The following is a 14,774-nucleotide window of genomic DNA, read 5'->3' as shown; positions in this document are numbered from 1 at the left end:
ACTCACGTCTTTTACATCCTACGTAACTACACAATTTGACTACTGATTTTTATGGTGATTTATATTGATTTTATATATTTTACTATTTTTGACATAATATGTTATATATATATATATATATATATATATATATATATATATATATATATATATATATTTACTATACCTCGTAAGACTATAGAATTTATGCTTTCGTGTCTCTGATTCTTTTGGAAGACAAAGTTATACGCTCATTTCAAGCTGTAAACTTAAGAACAGTAGTTCCAAGTTCAATACATCAGTCTATCGACAAGGAAATAGAAGAAGAACAAAGCGACGAGGAAGTAGAAGAGAAAAAAAGTGACGAGGAGATAGAAGAGGAAAAATTGGCGAGGAAATAGAAGAGGGAAAAAGCGACATAAAACAAGATATAAAAATATTAAACATGGCTCTGACAATCAACGAATTTTTGAATATTGCAAGCAAGGTATTGCCCAACGAGTTTGATGGAAGCGCAGGGAAACTACAAACATTTTTAGATGCACTAGAACTACTGGGAAAAATAGCAGAAGGATATGAAGAAACAGCGATAACATTAATAAAGACAAGATTGACCAATAAGGCTAGAAACCTGACAACTACAGAGGATACGATCCCACTTATAGCCGCGGCACTGAAGAAAGAATTAAGAGGCGACAATCCGAAAACGATAATAGACAAGTTAGCAAAGAAAAGGCAAGGAAACAAAGATGCAGCAGTGTACGCATCTGAAGTAGAGGAACTAGCGGAACAGTTAAAGGTAGCATACATAGCGGAAGGAATGCCATTGGAATTAGCGAAAAAATACACAACGGAAACAGTTGTAGCAACAATGAAACGAAATGTTAATACGGATAGAGCTAAGTTAATACTGGAGGCAGGTAATTTCACAACACCGCAGGAAGTAGTATCTAAATTTTTATCGATTGATACGACAGAGGAGAACACACAGGGAAGAGTATTCAATTATAGGACGAATTATGAAAATAGGAGAGGACAGCAGCAATACCGAAGAGGATACCATAACAAATACGATAGAGGAAGAAGAAATAACTTCAGACAACGGAACGAAGGAGAAGCAACAGAAAACCAACGGAATTATTCGAACAGAGGATATAGACAATTTAACAACCAAACGTACAGAGGGAACCAGAGAGGAGGACGTAACAGAAACGTAAGGCTACTGGAGTTAGAGGACAGCCAAGAGGAACCAGAAAACCAGCAGTTGGGGTTTTGAATGAACGAAACAAGGAAAGTACACAGTCAGAAGTGGAATATAATATTTACAACTTCGACTTATACCTAACGAATTTTGTACGAATGAAAACAGGAATCCTAGAAAACACACATACATTTATCATAGACACAGGAGCTGATATTTCAATACTGAAATGTTCACAAGATTTTATGAAGGAACATGTGAAACCAAACACAAAGGCGAAAATAAAAGGAGTAACTAAAGGAGAATTACAAACAATGGGAGAAGTTGAAACAACACTAGAAGTAAAAGGATCTCGATTTGAGCATATCTTTCAATTAGTTGAACCTAGCTTTCTTATTCCAACCGACGGAATCATTGGGAGAGACTTTATTTCAAACTTTCAATGCATACTAGACTACGCTAACCTTAAAATGCACATTAAAGAGGACAACGATTGTTACATTAGTACGAACATTTTGGATAATATAGATAATGACACGATAATAATACCGCCTAGATGTGAAATTTACAGAGTCGTAAAAATTTTTCAAACGCTGAAGAACGACAAGATAGTGGAACAACAGGAAATACAACCAGGAATATTCATAGCGAGAGCAATTATTTCAAGTTGTAATCGAATCCGTACATCAAAATTTTGAACACAACCTACGAAATAGTAAAAGTAGAGACAAACGCAATCAAAACATTAGACATTAAATTATTCAACATATATAGACTGATCAACGACAGCAAGGATAGGAAAAAGGAATTACGGGAATCATTGAAGTTAGACATTCCAGAGTACATACGCGATAAATTAGTATCTTTATGCGAAGATTATTCAGATATATTCGCCCTAAGGCATGACATGCTAACATGTAACAACTTCTACGAACAGAAACTGAGAGTTAAAGACCAAACTCCGGTATATATTAAAAATTATAGGACACCTCATGCACAAACAGAGGAATTAAACCGTCAAGTACAAAAACTGAGAGACCAAGGAATAATATAACCGTCCACATCAGAATACAACAGCCCAGTAGTGCTGGTACCGAAAAAAGCGATAGATGGAAATAAAGCATGGAGATTATGCATAGATTTTAGACAACTAAACAAGAAAATAGTCACAGACAAATTTCCTTTACCAAGAATAGACTCGATATTAGATCAACTAGGAAGAGCAAAATGGTTTTCAGTTATAGACTTAATGTCAGGTTTTCACCAAATACCATTAGAAAAATCATCTAGGAAATACACATCGTTTAGCTCAGAAAATGGAGCATTTCAATTTACCAGATTACGTTTTGGATTAAATGTAAGCCCAAATAGCTTTTCAAGGATGATGTCAATAGCATTTTCAGGATAAACACCAGACAAAGCATTTCTTTACATGGACGATATAGTAGTAAATAATAGGAATATCCGAAAAACGTCACCTAGACAACCTGAAAAAGACATTCGAGACATGTCGAAAACTCAATTTGAAACTTAACCCAGGAAAATGTCAATTTTTTAGAAGAGAAGTAACATATTTAGGACATTATCTTTCTCAGGAAGGAGTATCACCGGACAAAGCGAAATATGCAACGATTGAACAATACCCGACAGCTAAGACAGCGGAAGAAACAAAAAGATTCGTAGCATTTTGTAACTATTATAGACGTTTTATTCAAAATTTTGCTGAAATATGCAGACCACTCAACAGATTATCGAGAAAAGGAGTAGAATTTTTTTGGTCAGAAGAATGTGAAAAAGCATTCAATAAGCTTAAATCATCTCTAATGAAGCCACCGATTCTAAAATATCCAGATTTCAATAAACAATTCATTCTAACAACAGACGCATCCAACGAGAGTTGTTCAGCAATTTTAAGTCAAGATTATAACGGAATAGACCTACCAATCGCATACGCATCAAGAAGTTTCAATAAAGGAGAATGTAATAAACCTATAATCGTTAAGGAATTACTAGCGATTCATTGGGGAATTAATTATTTCAAATGTTATTTATATGGAGCACCAACATTTTTAGTCAAAACGGATCATAAACCACTAACACATTTATTTGCAATGAAAGAACCAACTTCGAAACTTACAAGGATCAGATTAGATTTAGAGGAATACGATTTCGAAATAGAGTATATAACAGGGAAAAATAACTATGCAGACAGTCTTTCAAGAATAACATTACATCAACTAAAGAACCTATACATAGACAATACCCATATATTAGCTATAACACGAGCTCAAGCAAGAGAAAAGAAGAAGGAAGCAAGGCAAACGAAGGCAGAAAGTGAACTCGCACTACAGCCAGAAGCCCCCAGACAGACAGTAAGAAAGGTACTAAATAATTTAGAGGCGCATAGACTACCAATTTTGTCTTTTGGAGCAGAACTAATCTCACCAAGGCTGAGCATTAGAGTCAAAAACAAAATAAAATGCAGCAAGAGCATAGTCGCAGGATTCAATCATTTCGATTTAAACCAAATGTTGGCAGAGCTTGATAAGCTGGCGGTAGAGAATGCAGTACGTAAAGTAAAAATATATGTAAACGATATTATTTTTAAAGTGTGCACAATTGAGGAATTTATTAAACAAGGAAACAAAATATTGAAGAATGTAGAAATATACATATGTGAAGTACCAGAAAAAATAGAAGATGACAAAGAAAAACACAGATTAATAGAAGAATACCATAACCACCCGATGTTTGGAGGACACGTAGGAAATAATAGACTAATAAAGAAGCTAAAAGCAAGATTTAGATGGAAAAATTTGGAAAAAGACGTAAGAAAATACGTTAAACAATGTCATAAATGTCAAATTAACAAACCGAAAAGAACACGTCGAAGAATTCGTGATATCGGACACTTCTTTCAAACCATGGGACATAGTATACATAGATACGATAGGTCCATTCACTAAAAGTAACGAAGGTAATAGATACTGTATAACAATGTTATGTGAACTTACTAAATACGCGGTCAGCATACCCGTGTGCAATAAAGAAGCAGAGACAATAGCCCGAGGAATTTTTGATCATTTTATACCAACATACGGACTCATGAAGCAAATAAGAACAGACCAAGGCACAGAGTATAAGAATGAAGTAATGCAGGAACTAACAAAGCTACTTAAAATAGAGCACAACTTCTCAACGGCATACCATCCACAGTCCATTGGAAGTTGCGAAAAACTGCACAGAACATTAAACGAGTACGTAAGAGCATTCATAGACGAAGACAGAGAAAATTGGGATGTGTGTTGCAGGATGTTCACATACTGCTACAATACAACCCCTAACGCGTATCATGGTTACACACCGTTTGAACTATTATATGGCAGGAAGGTTAACCTACCAGAAGACCTTACACAGGAGATTCAACCATGTTACAATATAGATACTTACTACCATGAGTTACGTTACAAACTACAAAGCGCACACGAGAGAGCTAGAACCTTCTTACTAAAGCACAAAAAAGAGCGACAAGGAAAGAATAAGCTCAAAGCAACACCACAACATTTTAAAATAGGAGACCTAGTCCTGGTAAAAAGGTAAGAGAATGGTAAGTCTGATATTCTTTATGTAGGTCCCTTCGCAATAACAGAGGTAAACAACGTTAATTGTAAGATCAAAACAGAAAACAATAAAATCAAAGAAATACATAAGAATAGATTATATGCTTACTGTCCGAGGACACAGTGAGTGACAGTGAAACGGGAACAGTGTTGATGTAGAACATTTTTTTTGTACCTTACTTTATTTACTAATTAGTTATAGGAAATAAATATTTAATTTTGTATCGATTAAAACACAGTAACCAGTTGGTGGCGCTATTAAACAACAATTTTCTTCCTTGCATGTAGTCAGAAAATTTCCCGAAGGGGATGGATGTAAGGGTTTATCAACATCCAAAATTGAGATCAACACATATTCATTTAATTCTTAAATGTACTAGAAACGAAAACCAAAACATACACATTTGTTTACATTTTTACTGGGTCACCTAGTTTTGTTAGAAGCATCAGTCGACGATATTGCATAGTCAACTAATTCATATTTTCGTATGTCATGGCCACGCTGAGTCGACAATATAAACAAACTAGATGTTATAAGTTTGTTTATATAAACACGAATGTATGGTGATTCATGCTAATTCATTCGTATTATTAAAAAGGACATTCTTAATCCAGATGCTCTAGCAGATGGTTTTACCGCGAGCACATCAACTATTTACTGTGGTCTTTATAGTTGGTAATAAATAAGCAGTTATACATATTGTTTAATTCTGCAACCCCTATTGGTAGGGGGTAACTACCCCCAACTACCCTAAGATGTTTCCCGAGGGTGCATACCCGCATATTATAAGCGAAAAAGGTCTCTTGTGATTTTTTTCTAAAATTTATTGTTGTCGAGTTATACGCGATTTAATATTTGAAAAACGCGAAAATCGCCATTTTCAAGCATAGGCGTAACCAGGATGATCCTAAGGGGGGTTACAGCTACTGGAAAGGAGGGGTTACAACTACTGGAAGGTCTCTGAGGGGTATGGTGTTAAGCGTATAGAGCTCCAAGTCCATCCCAATGGGGGGGGTTATATAACCCCCAAAACCCCCCTGGTTACGCCTATGTTTTCAAGGCTTAATAACTCAGTTAAAAATTATTACTATGAAAGTTAGAAAAATACCAAATCAAAGTTTAACACGTTGACCGAAAACAACGTCTATAGACGTCTAATTTCCATTAACGTAGCTTATACTTAATGTAACTTATACATGACGCAGTGTCCGTCAACGTGTTAAAGTCCACCCACAAGATCCTGAAAAATTTTTTGTCATTATTTTATTACTAAGCTGTTAATAATGAGCGCTAACTGCGTATAGGCGGCCGTCAATAATGAGTGCGAAAGAGACGCACCATTTCGGTCGTCTAATGGTGCATCTCACTTGCACTCACATTGTCGGCCGCCTCACTTAGCGCTCATGATGGTTAACAATTTATTAATAATAACAGCTCAGTAATGAAATAACGACAAAATTTCTTCAGGATTCTGTAGGGGGGGCTTTTAACTTTGATTCAGTCACTTCTTGACTTCCATAATAATAATTTTCAACCGAGTTATTAAGCCTTGAAAATGGCCATTTTCGCGTTTTCAAATTTTAAATCGAGTATAACTCAACAACAGTCAATTTTAGAGAAAAATTACAAGAGACATTCTTGGCTCATAATGACCCAAAGAATCTAAAAAAATTTACGAAGTGAAAAAAATTGATTTTTTGAATTTGTTTAAAAAAATTGTTTAAACAATTTTCCGACCGCGGCACCTCCCGGCACTATGTATATTTGTTATAAGGAACTCTTTTTAAGTGAGTTTGTGCAAAAAAATCGAATCGGAATATGTTACCTAACGGGGGCGACGATACAGCCTGGACTACAAGCTAACAACAAGAATTCAAATTCCGGTCTCCAGTTACGTCATGCGATGCACGAACTCGGACGTATTTGAGCTACGGGAAAATCCTATCTTGTTATTATATATCATGATCATACCTATTTTAAAAACAATAATAGGTTTGTTCTAGCAAACAGTCAAACTAGCCAGAAACCGTCAGCAAACAGTTGGTCAGTGAGATAACATAAAGGCCGCGTCTCACCATCAAATAATTTGATCAAACAGTTTGAGCAAACTCCGGAAGTACGTCAAAGTGACGTCACAATTGCAGTTTTTTTGAAATTCTAAAAATCTGCGCTCTCACTATCAGTCTAGTTTGATCAAATTTATTGTATTGAGTTGTCTCAAGGCCGCGTCCCACCATCAAATAATTTGATCAAACTGGTTTGAGCAAACTGAAAGTGACAGTTAGTGACGTCACATCCTGAGTGTTCATTGTGGATAATAATGAAAAATTTTAATTTTAAATAAAGTACAAACAAGTTGTACAGTTAAGGCCGCGTCCCACCATCAAATAATTTGATCAAACTGGTTTAAGCAAACTGAAAGTGACAGCTAGTGACGTCACATCCTGAGTGTTCATTGTGGATAATAATGAAAAATTTTAATTTTAAATAAAGTACAAACAAGTTAGACAACTCAATACAAAAAATTTGATCAAACTAGACTGATAGTGAGAGCACAGATTTGTAGAATTTCAAAAAAACTGCAATTGTGACGTCACTTTGACGTACTTCCGGAGTTTGCTCAAACTGTTTGATCAAATTATTTGATCAAACTGGTTTGAGCAAACTGAAAGTGACAGTTAGTGACGTCACATCCTGAGTGTTCATTGTGGATAATAATGAAAAATTTTAATTTTAAATAAAGTACAAACAAGTTAAGGCCCCGTCTCACCATCAAATAATTGACAGTTATTTGATCAAACTTGACAGTTAGTGACACAAAGTGACAGTTAGTATGTATAGTTTGTGTCACTAGTCAAGTTTGACTGTCAAGTTTGATCAAATAGCTGTCAATTATTTGATGGTGAGACGGGGCCTTTAGACAACTCAATACAAAAAATTTGATCAAACTAGACTGATAGTGAGAGCACAGATTTTTAGAATTTCAAAAAACTGTAATTGTGACGTCACTTTGACGTACTTCCGGAGTTTACTCAAACTGTTTGATCAAATTATTTGATGGTGAGACGCGGCCTTAAGGCTGTATGACACTATGCATTTTCTTGTATCATTTCTAATATCGTTTCTGATATCGTTTCTTGTATCATTTCTTGTACGTACATTTGTGCCCTGTATGACACTATGCAAGTTCTTGTATCGAAAACTGTATGAAATTCGGCACGTGATTGGTCGAAATTTTGTTTGTCACCCTGTCACGTTACATTGGTATGGTAGTACTGCGTCTACAGCTGATTTTAAGGATTTTATAAAATTTATAAACTTTTAAAAACAAATATTTTAATATTATAATAACTAGAATTTTTACGTTGCCTGTTGATTATTTGTGTTTTTTATTTTGTTTTGATATTTGTGCTAAAATATTTGCATTACAATTATCTTCAGTTTGATCCAAATTGGAACTATTGTATTTTCCTCTATTAAAAAATTATGCAATATGAAACCCAAAGTTATTCTGAATATATGGTTATTAGTAGAACAGTAGTCCATACCAAACGGTATATTAAGTATCAATAAAAATTTTATAAATAATACCTACAAAACACAAATAAATTCATCAAGACATAAATCATATGATCTCATTTTCAGCCGCCATTATGACATTTAGAAGTTTTACCAGCAGGTTTTACGTTTTTGCTCTTTGCGCAGAAATTGGCGCAGTTATTGTACAAGAATCTGTGCCTGACACAAATTCTTGTATCGTTTCTTGTATCTGTGTATGACACTATACATTTTTTTGACATATCAGAAACGATATTAGAAATGATACAAGAAAATGCATAGTGTCATACAGCCTTTAACTTGTTTGTAGTTTGTACTTTGTTTAAAATTAAAATTTTTCATTATTATCCACAATGAACACTCAGGATGTGACGTCACTAACTGTCACTTTCAGTTTGTTCAAACCAGTTTGATCAATTTGATGGTGGGACTGTGGGACGCGTCCTTAATACAGTCCCCTCTACTCGCGCTGGGAGTCAATTCTCGAGAATGATCGTTCCCTGAGCGTACACGTTCACGAACAAATGAAATTGAACGTATAGTTCCGGCAATGTTAATGGACAGCCTAAAATAAGGACAATGGACAAAATAAGACTTTTCATTTAGGTATTTAGTTAAAGAAACGTGCCAATTAAGAGATTTTTATTCGTTTTTGCCCAGGTGAGTTAATTTAATGCAATGATTAGAATGTAAACAGTTTTGAGGTTATATTTATTTTCAATCACTAAGGAATAAAAACCACCTGAGCAAAAACGAATAAAAATCTCTTAATTAACACGTTTCTTTAACGAAATACCTAAATGAAGTCTTATTTTGCCACACAAAGCACATAAATGAAAAAATCCTTATGAACATTTAAAGGCCCCGTCTCACCATCAAATAATTGACAGTTATTTGATCAAACTTGACAGTCAAACTTGACTAGTGACACAAACTATACATACTAACTGTCACTAACTGTCAAGTTTGATCAAATTAACTGTCAATTATTTGATGGTGAGACGGGGCCTTGAGGTTACAAACAAAATTGTTTGGAGCCAATATAAGCTCCTCCCAATTTTGTGACATTTGTGACGTCAGACTTAGGTTGTCCATTCTCGAGGATATTTTTAACTACTCGCTCCGATGAACGTATTCGCTCATTTTAACAGATCTATAGAGTTGGCAACGTGGTAAATATTATTGAAAAGTTTGTGTTCCATGTGATAAAACTGTTTCGGTGTTTATTTAAAACCTGGGCCCTGATTCTAATTCATTTCGACAGTCGCAATTTCATTTCGACACCGCCATGACAGCCGCAGATATAGCGATTCTTATTCATTTCGATATTAGTTACAACTGGGGATATTAATCTTATCATGTTGAGACTGCTCAGAATTTGGGTTGGCGCTCCCGTTTATTGGAACTTGTTGATAGTCTGGGAAAATTATCGAAAAAATGCCATTTTTGGGAAAAATTATTTACCAGCTATTTTATTGCTAAAATCGAATCTTAAGATTGGATATACAGTGCGTCCATAAAGTAACGCATAAATTCATTATTTCGTAAACCAGCGACATTAATGAAAAATCCTGAAACGGGTCGATTTTTATTTTTAGATTCAGATTTTTTGGCATATATATCATACTAGTGACGTCATCCATCTGGGCGCGATGACGTAATCGATGATTTTTTTAAATGAGAATGGTCATGTGATAGCTCATTTGAAAGGGTATTCAATTCTCTATTCACTAATATAAACATTTACCTAATTATTTATACAAGGTGTTCAAAAAACATTTTTTTAATTAAAATAATTGAAACAAAAAGAAGAATGTACGTAATTTATTTAATTCAAAATACGTTTTACTGTTGTCAGAAAACAGGAAAAAAATGTTTATTTGAGAAATAAATATTGTTTTTTGCTTAAATTCAATGTTAAAGCTGCCACCCACCTGTCGCTTGGCAGTTTGAACATTTCGTTTAAGCGAAAATCAATGTTTATTTGTCAAATAAATTTTTTTTCTGTTTACTGACAGTAGTAAAATGTATTTTGAATTAAATAATTACATTATATTCTTCTTTTTGTCTCACTTATTTTAATTAAAAAATGTTTTTTGAACACACTGTATAAATAATTATGTTAATGTTTATATTCTTGGATAGAGAATTGAATACCCTTTTAAATGAGCTATCATATGACCCCTATTCTCATTTAAAAAAATCATCGATTAAGTCATCACGCCCAGATGGATGACTTCACTAGTATGATATATATGCCAAAAAACCGTAATTTAAAAATAAAAATCGACGTGTTTCGGGAATTTTCCTTAAAGTAACCACTTTACGAAATAACGAATTTATGCGTTACTTTATTAGTAATATGGGGTATGACAAGTCCGCAGAAAGTGTGTTATTTTATTTATAAACAAATACAAATTAGCACTTCTAAATCTTCTTTATTTTTCAATTAGTGGTCTGTAACTCCTAAAATTTTTCCTTTGAGCCAAAAACACTCAAATAAAAATTCACCGTAATTTAGTTCTGCACAAAGTTATTTTTTTTCCGATTTCCTTCAACAAAAATTTTACTCAGAAAATCCGAGTTCTCCCAAAAAATCTGCAATTTTCAATTAAAATTTTAGGGAAGTACCTAATTATTTATCAATAATTAAATAATTGATGACATGAAAGATTTATTATAGTAGATTATACAGAGGGGCTAAATTATGGAATAAATTCATTTCTTTAAAACGGACGATTTTGGAGCAAAATCCCGAAAGAGGTCGATTTTTATTTTTAAATTACAATTTTTTGGCATATATTTCTTACTAGTGACGTCATCCATCTGAGCGTGATGACGTAATCGATAATTTTGTTAATGGGAATAGGGGTCGTGTGGTAGGTCATTTGAAAGGGCGTTCAATTCTCTATTCAGTAATATAAACATTATTATCATTAGGTATTTATACAGGGTTGCCAAAAAAAATTTTTGAATTTTAATTTATTTAACTCAAAATACATTGTACTGCTGTCAGAAAATAGAAGAAAAGGTTTATTTCACAAATAAGCATTTCTTTTCGCTTAAATTAAATCACAAACAGCCTCCCTCCTACCTATTGGCAGTTTGAACATTTAATTTAAGCTAAAAGCAATGTTTATTTGCAAAATAAACATTTTTTTCTATTTTCTGACAGCAATAGAATGTATTTTGAGTTAAATAAATTACATGCATTCTTCTTCTTGCGTCAATTAATTTAATTCAAAAATTTTTTTGGCCTCCCTGTATAAATAATGATATTAATGTTTATAATACTGAATAGAGAATTGAACGCCTTTGTAAATGAGCTACAACACGAACCCCTATTCCTATTTAAAAAAATAATCGATTACGTCATCACGCTCGGATGGATGACGTCACTAGTTTGAAATATATGCCAAGAAATTTAATTTAAAAATAAAAATCGACCTGTTTCGGGATTTTTCTCTAAAATCGTAAAAAATTTTAGAGAAAATGAATTTATTCCATAATTTAGCCCCCCTCTGTATATCAGGAGACCGGCGACAATCTAACCAATAGTTTAGCAATAATTAAAATGTTAATTAAAAAATTTCGGTCGAAATAATAACCAGAAAGATTATGATACACCAGAATAACTATGATTTTCGTATAAAAAAGCACTATACCTATTCAACGTTCCTTACAGGATTGAAATTGGACCATTTGAGCGGTCTCAGGAATGTTATAAAGAAACAATTTTTTGGCTTATAAACAAATAGAACCCCTCAGAAAATATTAGATTTAATTAAATTAAGTTAACGCTGTTGAAAAGGGCACGGCTTCTGTGTCCTTTTCGAAGAAAAACAAATTGAATTGCGAGGAGTGATTCCAGGTATAACCGGTCAAATCTGACCGGCATTTGTGACAGAGTTATAAACAACAGGATTTTAATCTTTGAACCATTAGATACCTTTTAATTCCGGTCCTCTTTGTACATACAAATTTTCATATCTTCAAGACACTTATAACAAAAAAGATTTATGTCACTGTCACCAAATTATTTAATTATTGATAAATAATTACTTCCCTCAAATTTTAGTTGAAAATTAAAGATTTTGTTTGGAAAACCCGAATTTTCCGAGGAAAATTTCCGTCGAAGGAAATTGGAATAAATTATCAATGTGCAGAATTACTGTCAATTTTTATGTGAGTGTTTTGGTTTAAAGTTAAAATTTTCGGAGTTATAGAGCAATAATAAAAAAAGATTTCGGAGCGCTAATTTGTTTATAAACAAAATAGCACACTTTCTGTGGACCTTGCACAGCTATATTACTAATATAGGAAGTCTTAAGATTTGATTTCAGCATGTCCAGCAATAAAATAGCTGGTAATTAATTTTTCTTGTTTTTTACTAATTTTCCCAGATTATTACCTTACATCTTTCATTGAGTTGATGATTCATGTTGTGGACATTCTCAATTATTATATTTCTAATTTAATACTATTCTATCTAATTCCTCAAAACAAGCAAATTTCAATTAAACCCAGCTATATTATAATACCTTTTGCTTTAGTTTTCCTTGCAAGAAATAAACAAAACACATCTAAACTAAACCTAACCTCGCTTTTGGCCAATCGTTCATCTCCGTGTCAAATAATTTCGACAGTCGAAATGGACCGAAAAAGTGTGACGTTTCACCCCCACTGCTATGATTCCATTCCATTATAATTATGACCCTTATTGCCATATGGCATAAGACCATCACAAATTGTTTTTTCAAAATTCTGCCTTATTCTGAAGTATTTAACTGATGTAGTATTTTTTTTCAGGATCTATATTTATGTTTAATTAATTCTATATTTTCCTTTTATGGAAATATTACTGGATATCAATTTAAAAAGTTAATAAAAACCGTGTCAAACGTATGTCGTTGATTGTTGTTTGGTTTACCCATAGGACTCATAGAAATATTAAATTTCTGTGGACTTGACACGTTCCTTTTTGTGTTCTCTGTGGGTTTTTCCTATTCCTATCATTTCATTTGTCACATTTCACTCTTATTTGTGTACATTTCTACATTTTGAACACGCAAACGCATATTTTTAACCTAACACCTAACCACAACGTTTTTGTTGTTTTTGTTCATTTCAACAAGGTTGTTTGATTGTTTGTGCAGAAGATAAAACATACAATACTTTCATTATGATTTAATAAAAAAAGATTGATGCGAGATATTGATATCTATATAAATTTAAAATATTTATTATGGTACAAACATTATTCACATAAACTATGTAACATTAGAATGTTACAGACAACAACTAACATTTATTATATTAATAGACAATAAAATAATGTTACATACAGAATTAAAAATTGTATATATTTTACAAATTGGTGAAATATTAACACTACAAATCAGATGGAAGAGTCGGGGAGAAATTCATAAAAATAAATTCTCACTATACTACTTGGGAAATGAAATGAGACAAAGTGAAAGAGGAGTAGGGTTTAGTAAGGTGGTTTTAGTAACTACAGAAAAGGTTACAGAAAGAATGGCAGAGCACAAGCTGGCAACTCTAAAGAAAATTGGCATGATGGTTCTTCGAGCAGCGCATATAATGTAAATAATAAGACTGCAGTCTACATAGAGAAAACAGCTAGAAAAAGTGGAATATACAAGTGATGATTGTTAGGAATGGATAAAGTTACAGTGAAGAATATTTTTTCAATATTGACAGAAGTTTTACATCACGATTATGTCATTAATGTAAAAAAAATCGTTTAAAATATATATTTCTATTTATATCTTATTCACATGAAGGGTCACTACGAAAAACGATCATAGTCATTTTTAATAGTTTCTGTAAAATCATGATTTTAAGGTTTGAAGTCACATTGAGGCGGTGGCTTATATCTATTTTCTCACAAACCTTAATCTTTTCTTGCTGTTACTGTTTATAGTTCGAAACTAACTGACAACCTCTACAACATGGAGCATATATCCTAATTTTGGCCAAAATTGACATTGATTGTTATTCATAGTGACCCTTTATATACATAATTTTATACATTTAAAGGGGGGTGTAACGCTAGTTCGCATAAACAGGTAATACTACACGCACACCCAGGGTAAACTAAAGAACTAGCACAAGAGGCGCCAGACAATCTTTCGAAAGATCTCCTGGCATAAGTATATCGCAGTTTTTTTTAGAATAATTAAAGATGACACAGTTAATGAATGGACTTTCCAAGCAACAAATTACAAAAGAAATAGGACCCAATGTAAGAGTTTGCCAAATAAAAATAAAAAGTATAAGTAGAACAAAATGTCAAATTCTATACAGACTATTAAAGAATAACGATACTGATCTGGTCCCAATACAAGAAACACAGAAAACGAATTTTAGCATCGAGTATAGAGTAGCATATTTT

At 33.1% G+C, this 14,774-nt stretch overlaps 1 protein-coding gene across 1 annotated transcript in view; it reads right to left on the bottom strand.

Annotated features, from left to right (window-relative positions):
* The window catches only part of LOC114325470 (uncharacterized), a 43,102-nt gene extending 30,107 nt beyond the window's left edge, over positions 1–12,995 (bottom strand). The window contains exon 1 of the mRNA XM_050663559.1: positions 12,901–12,995. The gene's annotated coding sequence lies outside the window, so the exon portion shown is untranslated. The remainder of the gene's footprint in view (positions 1–12,900) is intronic.
* Positions 12,996–14,774: the final 1,779 nt, after the last annotated feature.

The sequence above is a fragment of the Diabrotica virgifera genome, chromosome 1 (genome assembly GCF_917563875.1).
Source record: "Diabrotica virgifera virgifera chromosome 1, PGI_DIABVI_V3a".
Taxonomy (NCBI): Eukaryota; Metazoa; Arthropoda; class Insecta; order Coleoptera; family Chrysomelidae; genus Diabrotica; species Diabrotica virgifera.
Note: the sequence above shows the minus strand (reverse complement) of the source record. Positions and strands in the feature narration are given on the sequence as shown.